Source organism: Nuphar pumila, chromosome 13, assembly GCF_984573655.1.
Source record: "Nuphar pumila chromosome 13, dmNupPumi1.hap1.1, whole genome shotgun sequence".
Lineage (NCBI taxonomy): Eukaryota > Viridiplantae > Streptophyta > Magnoliopsida > Nymphaeales > Nymphaeaceae > Nuphar > Nuphar pumila.
The window spans coordinates 8608089-8614857 of NC_143261.1; positions in this window are offsets into that span (position 1 = coordinate 8608089).

Consider the following 6769-nt stretch of genomic DNA (forward strand, 5'->3'; position numbering starts at 1 on the left):
AGAAAGTGTAGAGAGAGAGAGAACTTTTCAAGTTGGACTTATCTTGAGGGACCGGCGAACTAAACTCTCCAATTGGTGATGACGCATCATTTATTACCACTCCTTCCTTGGTTTTTCTGTTCCATTGTCATCACAAGCCGATAAAAAAAAATTGGTCTAAATATCATTTTTAACCTTCGGTTTGAAGAAGTTTTCAAACCTCTTTTTGTTATGTAATGAAGGTAGTTTAGTAATTTCATTATACATGACTGAGATCCCCATTTGACCGTTTCAATTAAAAGGTCTTGAAATATCTTTAGAAAAAGTGACTAAATGAGGCTCTTTTTAGGAACATCAAGCAAAAGGTAGTGCCCTGAAATGGAAATTTCCCTTAATCTCTTGATTTACTTTTCCATTGCCATTGCAATTTACAAGTGTGTAATAAAAAAAAAGATGGTAACCATAAACATTATCAGGCTTTACCCACATTTAAATGGGGTTCAGATCCTTCCCTGACTTGTTTTGCTCGCCAATGGTCGAGGCCTCATCAACCGCAACATCTGTATAATCTGCTTGTTTTCTCTGAATAAAACTTTATCCTTTTCTCTCAAGAAGAAAAAAAAGTATCAGCAATGTAGATGAAGTTAAAACACCTAACCAAAAAGCCAGTGATGGGTCTCCCTAATTATTGCATTACTTGTCATTAATATGCGCATTTACTGTATTGACATAATTGATTGATTATGCTTCGAGATCATTCATTCATTGGTACATATTGTTGTTTGCTTTGCGGTGCATTTTCCCATCATGTCAAGTCTGACCACTATGAAGAGTTTTTATGGAACCTCTGCACTTTTCTTATGATTTCAAACAATCCTAGAGTTGATTCTTAAGGGCATCGTGTCCTGGAGTATATACAGAATGGTTAACATAAATTTTGTACTGATGAGAGAGAGAGAATAGGAGAATGAGTGGAAATATTGGAGTGGAAATATTGGAGTGGAAATAATATCAGTGTTTGAATATGTTTTTGTTGACCATTAAAAGGGCGGTCATTGCAAAACTCCAAATCAGAAGGGAATGACAACGCCCTCATTGTCTACCTGTTAACAGAAGTTGCCTTGTCGTGGTGGTGGTTTCCTTCCATCAATTCTGGACAAAAAAGTAAAACCGTTTTAAAACACTGTCATGACCCGATATTGATCTCATTTGTCATTAGAGAGAGAAGTCAACCCTTTCTACTCAGTTTTTTTTTTGGTGAATTTAACAAAAGTTTTAATATCTTAGTCTTCTAAATTGAACTCTCATTTTGACTTATAATCTGTATGATTAGTGGCTAAGCAACTTTTACCGTTTGGTTGTTAGATTTATGCAAACAAGAGTGTGTAGAACCCTAAGTGGTATCCCATGTGGTAAGCGGGGTCCTGTGTCATACTGAGGACCGAGGTTCGAATTCTTCCGCCACATGGGGCTTAATAGATATCTGGTAGGGGTCTGCTTAACCTCAGCTTGCCTTTAAAAAAAAGTGATATATATATATATATATATATATATATATATATATATATATATATATGAGAAAATATTTGTTACTAAAGAAGGTAAGAAACTAGTGAGCTAGAAATCATAGGTGCAAGTTGTATCAAATGAATCTAACCACATAGATGTGTTCAGTATAGTTTGTTTGCCAAGGATCAAGCCTTGGATTATGCTTTTTTAATGTAAAAACATGATCTTTTGAGTTATAAAATTTTGGCACATTGCGGGCCATTGATTTTTTAATCTCTTTAAATGCCTAATTACTTGTTATATTCACATGATTTAAAACAAGTTTTCTACTAAAAAATTCATGCCGATCACATCCGTAACATTTGATTTAAAAAAAATGATTTTTTTTGAAGAAAAATGTGATTTCTACTCATTAGTTTTTACCTTAATTAGTAGCCAATATTTACCTTATATATTGGTATTAATGTAATATCGCGTATTTTTAGACTTAGTCATTTTATGATTTTATTGAAAATTGGGTTAAGTATAGAAGAAAAATCGTTTGAATCTCGGTTTTAGGCCGATGTTTTGAGTCTGAGCTTGGTCCAGGTCTCATTGTCAAGGCCTAAACGAGCCACTCAGAATGTGAGAAAAAAGTTTATTTTTGACCTTTAAATTCGAGCGAAATTCAGGTTATTTTTTGAAGCAAAATTCGAGTTATATATCGTTAGATGCGTCTCAAAATTTTGAGCGTAACAATATTTTATTTTTCTTAATTTGGGCTACGGTTTGCTCAAAAATCATATTTTTTAAAAAATTAAGCAGTTTGTCGGTTCAGATCCATATTTGAATCAGACCAAATCTGATAGATTTGATCCAAATTTATATGGATTAATTTGGACTCTATCCAATACCCATATTAATCTGGATTAGATCCAGCTCAAGACCCATTTGGATTTTTGGAGATAGATTTAGATCTTGGATCTGGATCCAGATCCAAATCCATGCCCAAAGATTTTCCAACTTTAAATACATTAGAAACCTTTAAATTGGAGTTAATTAATGTTAATAAGCCTCCCAAGTTAATTTGATACTTTTTGGAAGCTTCTAGAAATTTATTTATTATTTAATATTAAATAAATAAATAATGTAATTTCAAATTTTTAATTTGACAATTGTTTAAGACTCTAAGTAGAGCCCTTAAACCCATATAAAATCACTTTAGAAGTGCTATAGTTCAATAATATGATTTTTGGAAGCTTCTAGTTATTTATTTATTAATAAATAATAAATAAATAAATAGTTTTAATTAATTTTGAGATTTATTTTTAGAGAGTTTAGGACTCTTTATAGAGCCCTTATTCATGCCTTAGAAGCTTTAAGAAAGATTTAAACAAAAATACTCAAATTTGAAAAGTCAACACTTGGAGAGTTTCAAAATTTTTAGAACTCTAAGAGAGAAGAGAGTTTTAGCTATGGCTGCACTCACTCATCTAGCCCATCTAGAGATCTATAAATAGATCAAAAAAAAGAGATAAAGAAAGAGAAAGAGAAGAAAAAAAAGAGTGAGAAAGAGAAAACATGAGAGGAAAAGAGAGGAAGAAGAAGACGGGTTTTTCTTCGATCATACATCATTTTCACCATCAAATCCACGTTTCTTTTTTATCTACACATATGGTACGGGTCTTTCTCTTGTTTTGAATGAAAAAAAGAGCATGAATTTGATTTCCATGCAAGATTTTGATAGAAATTCATGGGAAAAGAGTAAATCTGGATATTTACTCTAGTACGCATAGATTGAGTTTTTTCTCTCTTTTTTTTGGGCTGTATTTCGGAGAGAATGCATACATCAATGCATGTGTTGGAATATGTACCTTATTATTGCCATGAATCCCTAAATCGGGACAGATTTGCCATCCTTGAAACATGCGCAAATCTGGCCCAGATTTAACACAGTTAAAAACTTGAAAAAAATATGTATATATTTTGTATTTAGTTAAAAATTTTGTACATATTTGTTCTCATGATAAAACAAAATTTTTAAAAGACCGTTTATTAATTGTTTGTCCCATGGTAATCTTATTTTCATGAATAACCTAATATAAAAGGCATTGGATGCATGTATGTGTGCATGAAGAAAAAAAGAAAATATGTATAATCTTGTTGGTTGGTTTATGAATCTGAGCATACTTGAATGTAACCTTACTTGTGCATGAATATTTGAGATATAGATTCGTGAATGTATGTATACTTGATTTTTTTGGGATATATATATATATATATATATATATATATATATATATATATATATATATATATATATATATATATATATATATATATATATGTTCATGAACATGCATGTGCATATGAATCTACATAGTCCTGAATGCAAAAGGGTATATGTATGCATATGTGATTGAAAGGTCTACATATGCACAAGTATGCATACCTAAATGAAAGCTTGCAATGCATGACTGTAAATCAATGTATTTCTTTTATGCATACATGGATGAATATGTATGCATGCGTGCCATATAAATCTGGTTTTTTTTCACTTGTGAATGCTAAAAATTATTTTTCTGCACACTTATTATATATTTTTTTTATGCTAGGCTGACTGGCAGACCTGCACAGGTTCGGCCTGTGCAGGGTGGTGGTTGTGCTTTGAAAACCCCAGCCAACTGCCAGTTGGCTGGGTATATATATATGTCTTTTGTTGTGGGTCGACTGGCTGTCAGACACCTCTCTATGGCCCAGCCATATGTTGGTTGGGCATGACATTTAAAAAGCTAATGAAAAAAAAAATAACAGAAAGTTTTATCTTTAAAAGCCCCAGCCGTCTGTCAATTGGCTAGGTACAGTCTTGGCTTTAGCCCCAACCAACTGGAAATGTGATCTGGGCATGATAGTGAAAAAAAAAAGATATGGTTTGGCTAGTGATGGGCCATGTGCTTGCTGAAATTGTTTTTAAAAGAAAACTACTTAGCTTGTCAAACTTTAACTGTCACCACATATACATATTTTTTTTCAGATGATGTACATAATTTGATATGATCAATTCTTGTAATTTATGCATATGCTTATGCCTATTGAGCTTGAATAGAACTCAGTTTGGTATGCAAAATTTGCAGATTGGTTTATTGTAAAAAGCTTTGGCTATATGCATTCTAAAAATTAGAATTTTCACATGCTAGAATCAATATATTATGTATAATCAAAGTATTATTGCATAGTTGTCTCATGTACATGTATATACTTGAAATGATATGTTCTTGCATATAATAAATGTATGAGTGTTCACATGTTTGTTTCATGAATGGGAGCATGCAATTGACATGAATATGTGCATTGGGTGAAAACATGCATTTAATGTGAGTGTATGAGTTCATGCTCATGCATATGAATATTATTATTTCATGCACATCTCTAAATTGACATTTATAATTGTGCATCGAAAGACATGTGATATGAAAAGAATGCATTGACAGGTTTCTTAAGATTTTTGCATATGAATGCATAGATGATCAAGATGGATAATCATAGGATGTGGAAGCTTAGAGCCGGTGTGCTCCTTACTTTACTTGTTTATACATTGCGAAGATTTCATTTGACATTGTGATTCTAATTGCACTGTTCTATTGATGTCACGGGTGGACCGTGAAGTGCTTCGCATATGGATATGCAAACTTATGTTATTAATTTTGCATGATGAATTACAAATAATAAAAATTAATATTAATAATAAGATAAATAAAGAGAACTGTGTAATTTACGTTCCCTTGATGTTCCTTTTGTGGAAAGGTAATCTTGGGCTTAGCGGTTTTGGGAAACCGTGAGCATACTAAAACGTTGTGTGCGTTGTTGTTGCCCCTAAACCCGATATTGAGGTTCTTCTCCTGACCACAGTTTTAAGAAGAATTTGCTACTTTGTCTGGGGGTGGTGTGTAGACACAATTGTTGTTTTGGTATACCAAGAAAGTGACATTTGTAGATTTGGATGTCCCTAGTGTCTTCGACATTATATTTGGATGTCTAATATTCTGAAAGTTGTTTCAGCCAAAGCTAAGTTTGAAACCCGGTAATAAAATACAACTTGTGTGCTAAGTTACCCTGAAAAACTTACTTGACCTCAGGAATTTTACCCGTTTGGAGTATCTACAGGCAATAGTAATTAAAAAAGAACTTAAATTATGTGCATTTAATAGAGACATGCATATGAAAAGAAAAGTCTGATAAAAGATAATAATTTATTCATGTATTGCACTGAAATCATGCATATTCCTACTATGTATTAGATTATGTATATTTACTTGTTCCCTTAATTGTGATATATTGATGAATGCATGATATTTGTTCCCTAATGCATGATAAATATATTTATTGCTTAAATTGTGGTCTCTGTTGTATATTAAATTATTTTTTCATGCTTAATAATTATTTTCTATTGCATGAATAATCGATTGAGTTATAAATTTGTTATAATTGCATTCCTCTGAAATATTGCATGAGTCTTATTTATATTTTTTTTACTTATTTATTTCATTAAAATGATTCATACACGAAATTCTTTGGATTCTGACACTCCTACTTTTGTACTTTTTGCAGTCTCAAAGGTTCAGTGAGACGACTTTCTTTTAAGAGGAGCTACGCGGGGATTACATGACTACTTGGCAGATTCTTTCGGACAACATGACTCTTTTTTTTGCTTTATTTATATTTTATTTGCTTATATCTTAGACTCTACTTATTTTAATAGATAAAGTATGATTTGGTTTGGTTTAAAAGATGAGTATAAGATCTCTTGTGGCGGTGGTTATGTTTAACTGTAAAGGCCCCGAGTTTCTGAAAATGTTTTCATACTTATTTAAAAAAAAATGCCACTTTTTTATGGGTACGAGTTTGGGTCATTACAATTAATGAAGGTAAGAAACTATTGAGCTAAAGATCATAGTGCAAGCTGTATCAATTCAATCTAACCACATAAACACGGTCAACATAGTTTCTTTGCTTCGAATCCAACCATGGGCGATGCTTCTAAAAACATGATAATCTCAGTTTTGAAGTTTTGGCACATTGTGGGCCATTTATTTTTGGATCTCTTTAAAAACTTGCTTACTTGTCCCAACATCGTGATTCAAAACAAGATTCCTACTAAATAAACCATGTATATCAAATGGGTAACATTTGATCAACAAAAAAATAGAATTTTTTGAAAAAAAGAGTGATTTCTTCTTAGTAGTTATATACCTTTATTAGTACCAAATTTTTACCTATATATATTAGTAATGATAGGGTGCTC